Source organism: Ursus americanus, chromosome 14 (genome assembly GCF_024610735.1).
Source record: "Ursus americanus isolate L20-20 chromosome 14, mUrsAme1.1.p, whole genome shotgun sequence".
Classification (NCBI taxonomy): Eukaryota; Metazoa; Chordata; class Mammalia; order Carnivora; family Ursidae; genus Ursus; species Ursus americanus.
Genome location: NC_142140.1, coordinates 70,650,804 through 70,665,874, shown reverse-complemented (window position 1 = coordinate 70,665,874; position 15,071 = coordinate 70,650,804). Strand labels below are relative to the sequence as shown.

General features: G+C 51.1%; 1 protein-coding gene across 6 annotated transcripts in view; it reads left to right on the top strand.

The window, feature by feature from the left end:
• Positions 1-1,561: 1,561 nt before the first annotated feature.
• Positions 1,562-15,071, top strand: part of EPN2 (epsin 2) — a 78,251-nt gene continuing 64,741 nt past the window's right edge. For 2 of the 6 annotated variants that reach the window (XM_045778318.2, XM_045778313.2), the window contains exon 1: positions 1,563-1,724. The gene's annotated coding sequence lies outside the window, so the exon portion shown is untranslated. Of the gene's footprint in view, positions 1,725-2,646; positions 4,073-15,071 lie in introns of those variants that run through there. The other 4 variants (XM_045778316.2, XM_045778315.2, XM_087867679.1 and 1 more) reach the window with 4 other exon arrangements.

The window sequence follows — 15,071 nt, the reverse complement described above, 5'->3', positions numbered from 1 at the left end:
GCTTACAGGGAGTGTTGGACTGATTGAGGGCCTTCTCCTAAGGAGGGGGGCAGGCCAAGTTGAAAACAGGGAGCTCAGGCTCCTGCCACAAGGCTTAATTCACTCTCCTGGTGGAGAAGGGACATTGGGCAGTGGGAGGGGGTTGCACACCATGGGGAGGAGTTTCTAGCATCTGGAACTAACATCATTGGACTTTATAGAGGAAAAATGGCCAGGTGGCTTTACAGTTGTGTTAGTCTCTCTCTCTCTCTCCCCATCCCCCTCCTCCCCTCTCTCTCCTTCTCTCTCTCCCATTTTCCTCCCCTTCCCTCTGTTTCTCTCTTCTCCCCTTTCCTTTCATTCTTCTATTTTTCCCTGAGAAGGGAAGTCTAGATCCCAGCTTGGAAGAACAGAAGGGAGGTCTTCATCTATCGGGCTTCTTCATAAGGACGAGGAATATAAGACTCAGAGAAGTGCACTGACTTGTCTAAGGTCTCTTAGCAAGTGAGGACAAAATGGAACTCATGGACACAGCTGCCCTGAGACCAGAGCTGGGCAGAGTGTTGATGTCACCCGGGCCTCCTCAGAACACAGGCAACAGGGATGGTGCTGTCTGCCAAACCAGCGAGCCCTGAACCATAGCCGACTCTGCTGTGAGGGGTTTCTGCTGACCCCAGCCTGTCTGGAGTAGGTTAGTCAGCTGTGAGGTCCCAGGAACCTCTCCATGGTCTGCCTCTTGTCCAGCTTTGTCTTCGTCTCCTTTTGAGCCTTGCACAGAGCCTGGCACATAGCAGGTGCCTCGTGGGCACTCGTTGAACTCAATGGAAGGGGCATTTGCTGTTGCTCCTGTGAGTTTCAGGACATGTGAAGCGGTGAGTCTGTAAATTCCTCACGTGAGGATGACGGTGAGCCAAGGGCTCCACATTTTTAGTGTAAGGATCCCTCTGGCAGTCTAGCAAAGCCGATGCATCCCTTCGCAGAATAATTTTCGAGTGTGTTTTATTGAAGTATTAACACACATACGGAAAAGTGCACCCATCTAAAGTATACTCAGGGAATTTTCACAAAGCGCACACACTCCTGACCCCCGGCACTCAGCTCAAGAAACCGAAAGTGACCAGCGCCCTAATAGACCCTGGCCCCTTCCGGGCTCCACCTCCTGAGAGAAGCCCCTATTGGAATAATGTTCTCAAGCTCATATTGCAAGGGTGAGAACGGAGTTTCAGCGCTGATAGAGCGCTCTGTGTCCGTGCCTGGGCGTAGTGAGATGGGGTGGGGGGAGAGTTGGGGGGGGGTCTGAGTGAAGGCTGCCGAGTGCGTGGGTTCAGGTAGGAATTTGCCAGAGTCTGTGGGCGGTTGGGGGGGGGGGTCGTCGACATGCGTGTGTGGAGTCTGGGAGGGGATGCTTGAGGGATTCGGCGGTAGGTCGTGGGGCACCGCGCGAGCGCTGGGCACTCTGCGTGGGGTCGTAGGTATGTGGGGGGGAGGTCGCGGGGGCGGGGCCTCGGCGGGGGCGGGGCCTCGGCGGGGTGGAGGGGCGGGGCCGGCGGGCGCGCGCACGCAGCCGGCGCGCCCCCTCCCGGCCGCCATGTTGGTTGGTGTGTGGGTGTCAAACGGAGCTAGACACGGCGGTGGTGGCGGCGGCGGCGGCGGCTGCGGCGGCTCCGCAGGCTCCGGTAGCTCCCGCCTCCCCAGCGTTACCCGCGGCCGCAGCCGCGCACCCAGGCAGGCTCGGAGGAGCGGAGGTGAGCCGGGGCCCACGAGCTTCGGGGGGCGGGAGAGGGGCCCCGGGGCGCGGACCCTCCCCTGCCCAGGGCGCGGACGCTCTGTCGGCACGGCTCCCCTCCAGTCAGCCCCCCAGAGCATGCACCCCAGCTGCCCCAGCTGAGTCCCCACCTCAGGTGGACCCCTTTCTTTCCAACCAAACCCCGCCCCACGGGCTGGAGGACGGCCCCCTCCCCATCTGGATCCCTCTTTCCGCTGCAAGGACCCCCCCCCCATTACCCTATCGGGGGGTTTTCCTTTTACATCCTCGGAGTCAGGGGCTCCTCTTACTCCCACTCCAGATCCAGGAGCCCCCTCCAGGCCCTCATCCTCTACCTTTCAGCTTGGAACAACCCCGCCCAACCTCCCCAGAGCACTTTCCTCCCCTCCTCGGGCCAGGCGCCCCTTTCCTCCCGAGCCGAGCCCGATCTCCCTCCCACCCCCATGCACAGCCCAGCCCCTGTTTCCTCCAGGAATCGGGGGAGGGGTCTTCTCTGTCCAGGATCCCGTCCTGTCCCCTCCTCTCCTTCGGGCTGGAGCGGGGCCCTTTTCCCTCCCCAGGGACCAGGTTCTCCCTCCCCACCCCGACCCCCACAGCACAGCGGGGACGGGGGCGGCAGAGCCTAGCTCCAGCTGCCTTTTGTTCCGCGTGGGATGGCAGAGACCCCGCCCGGCGGTCCCGTTCGGCTAATCCGGGTGGGTGAATGGGTGCGTGGGGGCCGGCCTCTTCAAGGAGACCCTTGCTCTCTCTCCCCTTGGGGCGGCTCCCCCTGAGCAGAGCGCGTTGGGAGAGGCTGGCCCTTCCTAGAGGAGTCTGTGCCAACAGGTTTTTGTTTGCGACCTGAAGTTGGCCCAGTGGCTTTGTGGGGGGGGGGGGGTAGGGAGTGTGAGGGCAGCTTACTCTCGCCAGAAACCCCAGCAGGGGCCTGTGAAAGTCCATTCCGCCGCCCAGTGGCACGGCCTGGGGTCCCTTCACTGTTTTGTCCTGGGGACACATCTGAAATCTGTGCTTTAAAGAGAGGACGAGGCTTGACCATATTGGGGTTCAGATGGGGGACACTGAGGTCCAGAGATGCAGTTATTTGCCCAAGGTCATGCAGTGATATTGTGTCACTGCCAGAGCCAGAAGCTTGGTCTCCGGGGTGCTCTCTCCACATATCTTAGGATTTTTTTAGAGAGGTGCTCAGGATAACACCCCCTCCCCCCTTTTATTTTTAACATTCACACAAGATAATGGGCAGGAAAAGATGTGAAGTATGAGTTTTTCCTTTCTACCTCCAAAAATGCCCTGTGAAAGAAGAGGTTGGAACAGGAGGTTAAAACGATTGAAAAAGGTGACTTTTAATTACCCCCCCTCCCAATTACGTAAGATAATGAAGATTTGGCAGAAAACATGTACATCTTGGTAGCTCTAGATACCAGATGATAGGTGCTGGCAAAATCATATACTGAATCCTGCACAGCAGTGATTGAGTTTGCACTGATAATTAAGTTTTCATCTGTATTTAAATGAACCTCAGAAGGGACCACGGTTTTTTTTCTGACTTGTTCTTGTTCCAGTGATTGTATTTGGGATGAGTGGTGGTGTTGGAGAAGCGACCAAGATCTGCTTTTTTCTCTCTCTGTATTTATACTTTTATATTTTTAAAGCTTACTGGTTTCTTTAGTTTTAATATGGGTTTGGTCATGTTACCCCTGGGCTTTTCTTCTGTAAGCATCGAGTGAGATAGATAGTGGCTAGTAAAGAGTTGGGTAAAGTGCAAATTATTCTAAGACATGATTCAGGATTGTATCCCACAGGGCCCTGGACCAGGAGCAAGTTTGGATGGTCCTGTGGGATGTACTGATATCTCCTGGTTTACACAGGCTTTTTTGCCTCCTTGAACCTTGAGTTTGACAGATGGGGAGTTTGGTGGAGAACTCTCTCCCAGCCAGGTGTGTTGTGTCAAACACGGTGGCCCATGTGCGAAACGTAACTTGCAAGTGGTGAAATCTAGCTTGGTGTATGCAGCCTTGAAAATGGCCCATCTCTTGTAAAAAAGTTCTTGTAGACATATAATTGATGCCTCTTAATCTAACTGTCTTCCATGGTAAGGTGCAGATTTCCTAAGAGTTGGGATTCTGGTAAGAGTGCTTCAAAAATAGATGAAGGGTTTTTAGGACTTCGATTTGTTTTAATGGCTTGGGTCTCCTTGAACTTAAAGAGTGGGCTTGCTTTTTTTTTTTTTTTTTTTTTAAGATTTCATTGGGAAGAGGGTTGCCTCCAGTTCTTTGTGGACTAAAGTGCCAAGAGATTTTCATGCATGGAACTGTCATTTTCATACCCTTGGTAAACACATTAAAGTTTTTAAGGCTTTTTGGCAGTAGTTCTTCCAGAACCTTCCTGTCGGATTGATGGGGCATGGATGACTGTGGTGGTTGTCATTTCATGGCAGGAGTCCCTGGCCATGCTGAGCCTTGCAGAAATGAAAGGGCTTGCATTTGGGGAACTTGAAGTTGGGGGGATATGAGGAATTTTCTAGCTCAAACCCCGCCCCCCATTTGTCTGCTGAACTTTCTATTCATGTGTTCGGTTTAAACAAACGTCTTCTGTCAAGCCTTTGCCGGCCAACGGCCACCAGTGTTAGGGTCCCTCAAACTCTTCTCTCCAAGCCTCACCTCCCCCAATCTTTTGGAGCACTTAATCACATGGTGTCTGTATATGGAGCTCTTGTGGCGCTGTGACGTCTTCAAGGCCAGTCTTCGTTTACTTCTCCAGCACCCTCCTCAGTCCCTGACCCGTGGTGGGTGCCCAGTACAGGTCTGGGATGTGAGTGAGTAGTCTGGGGGCCAAGGAGCAAACTTTCTTGATCATCTATTACAGGCTTCCCTGTTCTGTCTTGCTCTTGCCAAAACCACCAGCAGTCCTACCTCATATGGGTGTGTCATGTTACATGACATGTGGGTGTCATCAGCCACAGGCATATTATATATTATCCCTCTTCTGCAGTTGAGGAAACTGAGACCGAGAGGCTTCAGTCACACAGCTAGTAAGTGATGGGCTGGGATTCGAACGGGTTTGTTGGATTCGAAAATATTCTTAACACCTGCCAGCTCCTTTGAGAAACCAAGTCTCACAGAGATGAGGAGACTTCCTTCAAGGCAAGTTGACAGTGGACTGAGTACCGTGGGATGATGTAACTAGGGCTGTCGAGGGTGGGAGAGAGCACATTTTGTTCTTGTCAGGTGCATTGTGAAGTGACTGTTTATGTCCATCTGTTGAGTTTTTGAAGATTGACAAGCGTTCTGATAACTTTGTCAATGGAATTTTCTTTGGTCTGATTTAGCTTGTCCAGGATGCCTAAAAATAGAAACTTAGAAAAACAAATAGAGTGAAATAAGTGTCGGGGCCCTTAAGTCAGTGTATTCTGTGTAACCCATCTATGGACTTTTTCACTAGATCTATTTTCCTGTCATGTGGTTAAGTTTTTTTATGTCTTGAAATGCAAAGTTGTGTCAGCAGACTTTTTTTTTTTTTAACGTAATTTCATTTTGTCTTCATATCAACATATAACATAGGAAAACAACAGGGGCACCTGGGTGCCTCAGTCTGTTAAGTGTCCTACTCTTGATCTCAGCTCAGGTCTTGATCTCAAGGTGGTGAGTTCGAGCCCCACATTGGGTTCCACGCTGGGCGTGAAGCCTGCTTGAAAAACAACAACCAACCAACAACCATGTAACATGGAGTTACTCCACTCATCTGTGAGTGGAAAAATGGAGGCCCAGAGAGGTTACGTAACTGAGGAACTGGCACAGCCAGAAGTCAAACCAAGATCTGTGTGATTCCCAAACCTGGCTTCCTACCCCAACAGGTCCTGTATAAAGACCTTCAGTGTTAGGTGTACTCATTTAAATTATAGGGTAAACTTGTGATCTTGAAAATCTCCACCAAGTCTGTGTAGAAGGCTAGGAGTGGTGAATGAGATTACTGTTTTCTAACCTAGGATCTGTGAGAGCGCTGTGGGTTGAATGTCAAGAGTTTAATGAACCACTTGAACTGACAGACGCCAGATTTAGGGTTAGATTAAAAAAACGGCCTGCCTCCTTTGAACCAGATCCTCAACATTGTTAAAATGCTCCATGTACATGCATTGGATTCTTCCTGGTGACTCATTCCCAGCATCCCCAGGTACTGGAACCTTTGTGCCTGGGCACCGAAAAGCCTTCCTATGGGTCAGGGCTGCACTTTGAAGCGCCCTGGAGACAGAACAGGTAACTTCCTTCTCTCTCGATTCAAAGCAGTGCTAGGCAGCGGGTGCACAGAGGGCTGTAAATGAAGGGACTCCCTCCCCCGCTTCTCTTCATGGCAGCCCCGCTGCTAAATGGAACAGGGAAAAAGCAGGCTCGTCCTGAGGGATGGCTGACCGTCTAGGGCTGATGCATGATGTGGATTTAAAAGCATCTATAATTAATCACTTCTGAGTGCAGGCTTCATCCTTCCTCTCACTCCCACCCCTCTTAAGCTAATGTCATCGTCGCATCCCGGTGGCTCAGGAGCGAGGGCACCAAATGGTACAGACAATTCGGCTACAGAGGCCATGTGAGAACTGGCTTTGGAATCAGATGTGGGTACAAATTGGTCTCCTGGCTGGGTGTCTTTGAACACTCTCATCACTGAGCTGCGTTTTCCTCGTCTCTGAAGTGGGGCTAATAATAACCATCTTGCAGAAGAGACTGGTGTTTCTCAGACTCCAAGTGTGCGTTGAAATCACCCAGAAGTCCTGTCAGACACATTGCCGGCCTCCATCCCCAGAGTGTCTGATTCAGTAGGTCTGGGGTGAGGCCCGAGAATGTGCATTTTCAGCCAGTTTCCAGGTGCTACTGATATTTCTGGCTCAGGAACCAGATCTGGGGACCCTGGCCCAGAGGACTGAATACAGAGGGAGTTCCTGACTGTTCTTGGACACTCAAACACAGTGGTGCTTTTCTGCCCCTGAAATGCGCCCGAATTGCTCAGAAGATGATGGCATGACCCTTGGGAAGGGAGTTTGGTTTGTCAAAGAGATGTTTTCACTTTTGTTCTTACGTGATCAGAATTGGGACTCTGGTCCCAGGCATCATCACTGTGTGAGTTAGTCGGGATGTGTTCCTTCATGAAGGGGCTGTGAGACATCAGTGCCCTACGGAGGGGCAGTAAATCTAGGATTCTGTTAGAAAAGCCGGTTCGTCGTTCCCACACATCAACAAGATGCCCACTGTCAGGGCTTTTTAGAAATGCGGCTGAGAAAGGGCAGGGCACCGGGCCGCCTCCCGTGAGGCCATTAGGGATGGCCACTGGTGTTAATGGAAGTCACTCCTCCTCCCTCCAGTGGTTCAGATTGATCTAATATTCTTTGGTGTTTACAGTGGGGGGGGGGGAGTTGTTTTCCACCAATAGTAATCATCAGCTTGTCCATCAAAACCAAACCTGTGTGTGTGTGTGCGCGCGCGCGCGTGAGAGAGAGCTATGCGTGCAACCTGACAGTTTCTGAATGTCTTCTGTGGGCCAGGCCATATGCTACTCTTTTTAGGCATAATATTTAATTTAATTTTCATTATGATTCTGCAAGGTCACTATTTCTCTTTTTGCATATGCGAAAGCTAAGGCGCAGAGGGGTTCAGCAACCTGCCTCAGGCCACACAGCCAGTAAGTTACCCCAGCTGGTATTTGCTGCCACCTGTGACAGATTCAAAACCACAGTTTTTCCACTACCTCACTGTGCAGCCGTGCCAGGTGCTCCCATTGCCTTGCTGCCCCCTCAGCACCCCGGGAGGTATGCATTTCACAGATGAGCAGACTGCGGCTCAGAGGGGTTAGGCTTGTTCACGTGCAGCCAGCCAGTCCCATACCTGTCGGGTTTGGGAGCCTCATGAAGCCGTTTCTGTGACAACCCCTCACCTCCTCGTCGGGGCCATGGAAGGAAATTCAAAGACCTCAGTCTGCCTGGTTGCATACAGCAGGGACCTGGGAGGACCCCAGCTGGCTTGGCTGGGGAGGAAGTCTGTGTGGGCTGGGAAGGGTTTTTGTGTTTGCAAAACTGTGTTAAAATAATTGCCCAAATTGCTCTGAGGAAAGGGCTCATTTCTTTTTTACTCTGTAATCGTGAAGCTCTGCACATTGGCTCTGTAAACATGACACGTGGGAATTAAGGACTAAAAAAATATCCCGGTTAATGCTGTTGTTAAAACGTGATCAGGTTCCTACGGAAGAACTCGATAGTCTTAAAAAGTTCTATAAATAAAAATATAAAGTGTCTCCTTCCTCAGGAGGCAATTAACACATGACTTACAGCAACTGGGTGATTTTTCTGGTCTTAACAGGGTATGTGGAGGTTGGGGTGTGATTACTTTCCCAAGGTTTGCAAATTGCCTGCAGCTCCCAAGCCAAGGAATGGTAAACAGCTATGTGTCAGTACCTGCCCTGCATGCTCTCTCGGGAGGCCCTGGAGGTTTGGACTCAAATTTGTTGTTTTGTAAACTCTTTAAGGCTGAGGGGAATAAAGCGTGAGAGCTAGAAGTTGGCTATTCAGTGTCTGCCCCCTTCCCCTCCTGCCTCCCTCCCCCCAAAAGTCATAGCAGTGGAGGACTAGTGACGGCCTGAAAAGTCAGATTTTTACTTGAAAGCGACCTCTCCGTGAGTGCCTGTTTGGTATCTGTTGCTGTCCTGGGGTATAATGACTGTACTTTGGGTCCAAAAATTTGGGAAACACATGACAAGGGGAATAATTTTGATGCCACTTTATGAGAGGCAGTCCAGTTGATGTAGATGTATGGGCATCAAATCAAGGACGATTTCATGACATTAGAGCAGAATATTTGAGGTTGGTGTTGGCCTGGAAAATATGCAACATGTGGTCTCTAGTCAAAATGATGGGTGTAAATGAAATGCCATATTTCCTGCCACCGATTGAGAAGACAGAGTTAACATTGGTGAGACAGTTGGTGGTTTGCTGAGCTGTGATTTTGATTCTTTGTCAGGGCATCGAGAATGGAGAAGAATCTGGAAGGGTCAGGGAAGATGTCAGGGAGAAAGTAGGATTTGAGGTGGACCTCAAAGGACCGGGAATAGGGTCCGGGTACAGAAGACAGACGGGAAGGCATTTCAGATGGGAACAGCAGGGGGCAAAGCTTGGGGTGGGCTGGGGCACCCGACATACACAGAAGCAGTTCTGCATGGTGGATGCCTGCTGGGAACAGTGAGGACTAAGGTGGCCGGATGGCCATGGCCTCTAATGAGGCAGCGGCCCTGGGATTTGGTGGTGTTGGCAGTAGGGAGCTCAAGTGTTTGGGGAGGGGCCCTGTGGCAGGGCCTGACCGGGCAGGTTGGTGGGACTGGATAGGTCGCAGTTCCAGAAACAGCACAAGGTGCGTGTCAGCGTGAAGGGAGGTCCTGGAGCCCGGGTCTGTTCAGGGAGAGGCAGGTGCCCTGGAGGCCCTGGTGCTGGCTGGGAAGTGTGGATGGGACAGCCTGCGAGCCTGCAGTTTTTATCCTTGGCTGCACCTGGAGGTCACATGGCCTGGAAAGCTTTTTAAAAATGCTGGTGATGGGGCCCCACCCCAGACCACGGAGGGAGAGCCGGTAGTTTTTTTTAGAAGTGCCCCAGATGATTTTCAGGGTTTGTGTGGGCTGACAAGATGAACTGTGTGCGCAGGGGAGCCTCTGGGAGTGTCAGGGATTAGAAGGTGGGAGAAAAATGGGAGCCAGAAGCCTGTGCAATGATGAGATATGGGGTGTTGGGCCCTGAGCTACTGTAGAGTGACTGAGGACCAGCTCCAGGAAAGAGGGAGGGGGCACCAGAGAAGGAATCGTGCCAGGGAGTAGTGACCCTGTCCGGGGCTGCTGAGTTTGCCTTTGAGCTCCTTTGCCAAGGGGGGCTGGTGTAGCCAGAGTATAAACCACGTGAAGGCAGGAGAAGAGATTGTGCCCCACCCATTTGGTAATCCTTCTTCCCCCGGATTTTCAGCCAGGCCTACAGAGCAGGCACAGCGGGTTCTTACCTGGTCCTTCGAGCCTGCGAGCCAGATTCCTTCCTCCGCCTCGAGTTGTAATGAATGCAGCAAACACTACTTATAAACCTTAAAACTACATTTCTTCAAAGTAATTCTATTAAAGATAGTTGGGGTCTAGAGTACCCGATTGAGGCAGATTCACTTTGTTAGTCGAAGATCAGAAGGAGAGTTTTACCCGGTGCATTTAATGCATATCACCGTATAATAATTTGTGATATTTTCAGAAAAAAATTAGCTTATAGTTCAATTCCTTCCATCTTTAGTGTTTATTGAGCACATATGTCCTAATGCCCTATAGGTTGGGGATGCATGGGTGATGAGATGTGAGTTCCTGCCCTTGAGTAGCTCATGGTCTGCAGAGAGTGGCTCTTGACAGAAAAGTAATGGCAGCCCAGGGAGGGAGGTTAAAAAGTGGTATCAGATACCGAGAGTGAATCGGGGGGTCAGAGAAGACTTCAGAGCAGATGATAGGTAGGTAGAGTCTTGAAGGAAAAGTGGGAGCTCCAGGGGACACTGACGAGAGGCCTTGGGGCCAGAGAGCAGCGCTGTGCTCAGGCGGAAGGGGCAGGGGCAGGGGCAGGCTCGGGCTGAGCATGGCGGGTGCGGAGGAGGAAGGGCTGGATATGCGGCTGAGCGGGGCTCTGAGTCGGGACGTGGCTTTCACACAACCTTTTGGTGGTTGAGTGGGCAGTGCTCTGGTCCTCCACTTTGCCTCTGATCAGAGCAGCTCTGCTCCTCTCTGAACGTGGGAAACTAAAAAGAGGTCCTTTGAAAAGTGTTCCTCTGCTGTTTAAAAAAAACCCAAAGTGATCTCATTGCTGTTGGTGCTGGGGAGTCACTGAGCAAGAGAGTGCCCTGTGGGCGGCTGGCAGGGAGGGCCGGGAGGCTTCCCCGGGAGCTAAAAAGCCCTCACGTCTCTGTTTGCAGAAGAAGTTGAAGTTGAGGTTTCTCACCCCTTCCACCCTCTACTTAGGCCAGTTTCTCAGGTCCTAGGGTGAGGTCTGGGCCCCGTCTGCATCTGTCTGCGACTGCAGTAATGTGGCTAACAGGTCGTTGGGAATGGAACTCCTTACACTTACACTCAAGCAGCTCTTATTTATTTAGTGAGTGAGTGAGTGAGTAAGCTTTATGCCCAAATGGGGCTTGAACTCATCATCCCGAGAGCAAGAGTTGCATGCTCTACCCACTGAGCCAGCTAGGTGCCCCAAGCAGCTCTGTCTCTCCAGAAATCCCTGGAAAATTTTATGAGCGGGCTGTGAAGATAAGGGACCTAGTAGTTAGTTAACCCTGGGATGCGTGTCAGAGAGCTGTGCCAGGCTCTGTGCTGAGTACCCAGGGGATGCGCCGCCCGCAACTCTCTTTGGAGTAGACTGGACAGAAGTGGTCCACGTGCCCCATTCGTCCCACAGACGTGTTTTGTTTGGGCTGTACTGTCCTTTTTAAAAGAATTAAAGTGGGTCGCTGTGTTAGTTTCCTGTGGCTGCTGTAAACAAGCGATCACAAACGCAGTGGCTTAAAACAGAAGTCCACCAGTTAGAATTCCGACACAGGTCTCAGGGGGCTAAGATCATGGTGTAGCCAGGCCTGTGTTCCTTCTCGGAGGCCCTGCGGTAAGATCTGTTTCCTTGCCTTTTCCAGCTCCTGGAGGCCGTCCACGTTCCTTGATTCGTGGCCTCTTTTGTCTTCAGAGTCGCAGTAGCTAGTCCTGTCCTCATACCGCATCACTCTGACACTGACATTTCTGCCCCCCATTTCCACTGTTAAGGATTCCTGCCATTACGTGGGGTCCACTGGATAATCCGGGCTCCTCTCCCTGTTTTGAGGTCAGCTGATTAGAAGACTTAATCCCATCTGCTACCTTAATTCCCCTTTGCCGAGTAACTGGGATTAGGATGTGGACGACTTTGGGAGGCCATTATTCTGTCTACCAGAGTCGCCAACATGAAAATCAGGAGATCTTACATAGCAATCTCCAGACTTGGAGCTTCATTGACAAATCAGAACACTTGGCAGCCAGGGGCCTGCACTGTTGCCTGGCAACAGTGGGTCAGCGCCAATGTCGGCGCCATCTCTGGATGGGGTTTCGTGTGCCAGTTCTCCGCAGCCCCCACCCCTCCCATGATGCCTCCTCATTTCCCTTCATTGCCTGGGCCCTGCTCTGGAGACCAGGGCCTTACACAGCGTTAGTCACGCTAGCGTCTCGGGTTCAGGGTGGTGGAGCTCGCCAACCTCCCTGTTTGATGCCCTCCTCGTTGCCCTCCCCGCTTTAGACGCTTGTCTCACACCCTCCTCTGCCTGGCACACACCCGCCCCTCCTCTCCATGCCCCCCTCTGTCTGACCCAGGGCTCTACATTCCAGAGCATCTCTGATACTATTTTAGGTGGTATTGTTTGTACCGTAACTCCTTGTCTCCAGTCTTCTCCTTTCCTGGCACCCAACACTAGTATGTTCTGGTGCCTTCCATTTGATGTCTTGCATCAGCATTTATGAGAAGCAGGTGTGTATGATGCACCACAGAGCAGTAGCCATCACAAGTCAGGATCACATGACAAACATTTAGTCGAGCACCTACTACAGGCCATGGACTTTTCTAGATACTGGGAACACAACGGCGGTGGGGGGGGGATACCTGCTTGGCCTCCCACCCCATCTCAGTCTCCAGGAGGAAGGAGGAGGAGGAGAAACAAGTGGACAGACAATTGCAGTTTTAACCTATTGCATGTGGCGAGAGCCTGGCAGCATCCTGCTTCCTTGGGGCTGGGAGGCGAGCTCTGTCTGCGGTGGTGGGGGTTCCATAGCTCTGTTAAAGGCATTTCAGTGAAAGATTTCCTTGTTTCCTGACCCTAGCTGATAGCTGAATTCTGGGCGGGCATCTTGGAGGCCTAGATAATGTGTTGGTTTGCAGTGTGAAGGACGAGGTCAGATGACTCCATGTGTTGCTGCCTGGCAGTGTGAGCTGGGGCTCTGGGTCTTCTCTGAGGAGCCCTTTGTGTGGCCTCTTGGGGACGGGCCTGCCCCAGTGACCCTAAACTGTGGGGCGCAGGTGGAGGGCACCAGGTGGAGCCACCAGAACTTGACAGCCTAAGGGCATCTACTTCTTTGAGCTGTTCAGAGCGTTATCAAGAATATTGAAGATTCGGGAACTACTTGAAAACAAAGCAAAACTTTTCATTATGGAGAACTTCAGTCATATAAATACAGTTCAGTGAGCTTGCTCCTGTCTAGGATCCTTCCCCCCGCCCTTGGATTATTTCAAAGCAAATCCCAGACTGACTTCCCGGATAAGTGCCTCCATACGCGTCGCTAGCACTAGTACGGACTCTCGGAAACATGTTTGTAAGAGAAGACTGATCACCAGCCATCGTAATTTTGATTTTTGAATGCTCTGGGGTTGAAGCTGACTTTCTGCACGTGTGGAATAATGATCCATCTTTATACAAAATCTTAATGTGGGTTGAATTTTATTAGCACTTCTGTTGGGACAATAATATTTATTTTTTTAAGGTTTAATTAAATTAATTAATTCATTAATTTTTTTATTTCGGAGAGCGAGTAAATGTTCACGTGCAGTGCAGGGATAGGGGCGGAGGGAGAGGGAGAGAAAGAATCCCAAGCAGACTCCGTGCCGAGCATGGAGCCTAGCGTGGGGCTCGATCCCACAACCCTGAGAACATGACCTGAGCCGAAATGAAGGGTTGGACGCCTAACCGAGTGAGCCACCCAGGCATCCCGAAACAATGAGAATTTTGCTATTTTAATGTTTTTATTGTAAAATGCATGTAACAACATTTACCACGGCGAACCATTTCACAGCATTAAGGAGCCAGTGGCATTAAGTACATTTACTCGGTCGTGCAGTCATTACTGCAGCGTAGTTAAGAGTTTTTTCATCACCCCAGAAGAAAACCTGTGTCCATTAAGCAGTTGCTCCCGTTCCTCCCTCCCCCAGCCCCTGAAAAAGGACCAGTCTGCTTTCTGCCCCTCGGATTTGCCTGTGTTGGCGTGTCATGTGCACGGTGTCATATGTACATGGCCCTCGGTGTCTGGCTTCTTTCCTTTTGCACAGCGTGTTCCAGGTTCAGCCATGGGGTCACCTGAGTCATTCCTTTTTATGGCTGAATAGTATTCCATTGTGTAGCTGGACCACAGTTTGTAGATCTGTTCATCTGTTAATGGACATTTGGGTCGTTTCCACTATTGGTGATTGCGAGTAAAGTTACCACTTTACCCTGTCAGTGCTTCCTTTGAAATGTGCTGATGCGATGCATGGATCGAAAAGAAAATGTCACGAATAAGGGGGCAGGAGGGTGGTTACGTATTGAATCTGTTGATTTTAACAACAAAGAACTTCTTCCTGAAGTAATTGTACGTAACAGAAAAGTCTACTATGTGTAAGGGACTCAGGGTTCTCTTCTGCTATTTTTTTGGTTTTGGTGGCTGTGCGGCCTGCTTACCAGGCAGCCATCTGGGGGGGGGGGAGCTGCTCTTAGACCTGAGAGACCACAGCTGTGGATCTGAGGGTGGGCGGTGGCCTTTCTCTGCGTTGGCATTGAGGGAAATGCTTCAGTCGGCCCCCTCCGGTGTTATGGGGACAGACTGAGTGTTCCTGGTGTTTTCATGAGTCACTTCCTTTATTTCTGTACCTCAGTAAACAGAGTCTGTGTCCTTGTGTTGTCATGACAAGGGGCTGGAGTTCCGGGTGGCAGGTTAGGTACGTCGTGATGGAAAACAAAGTGGATTTAGTAGCATATTGTATATGTAGACTGATTTTAGTTAGGCTTTTACTTCTAGCGAGGAGTTAGAGGGCAGTCCTGGGAAGTCTGTTGCTGACTGGTGGGTACCCTTCGCAAGGGCTGCCCCGTGGGATGAGAAGTGGCACGGGCTCTCGTTGCATCATGCTGTGTGTGTCCTCTGGAGGGTGTCAGGGAGGCGTTCATCTCAGGTCCCAGGACAAGGAGGAACTTCTGTGAATCCGCTTTATTTCTATCTTGTGGGCGGTGTGGATCCTCTTTGCTTTGGCCATCAGGAAGCTCAGCTCAAAGTCAGTCGTTCGTGCTAGCTCTGGTGTGGCCTGTACTTTGGGTTCTAACCCAGCCTCCCCCCTCCCGCCCCTTTTCTTTCCTTATTGCCTGGATTTCTTTACTTGCTTTTCATTGTGATCTGGGTTTCTCTAAGCCGGTGGTTCTCTACTTGGGTCCTATACTTTGTCAGAATCACCTGGGGAGCTGCTGCTTTTTTTTTTAAATGCCAGTGCGCGTGCCCCACTACCTTGTTTTAATTGTTCTGGGAGGGGGCCTGA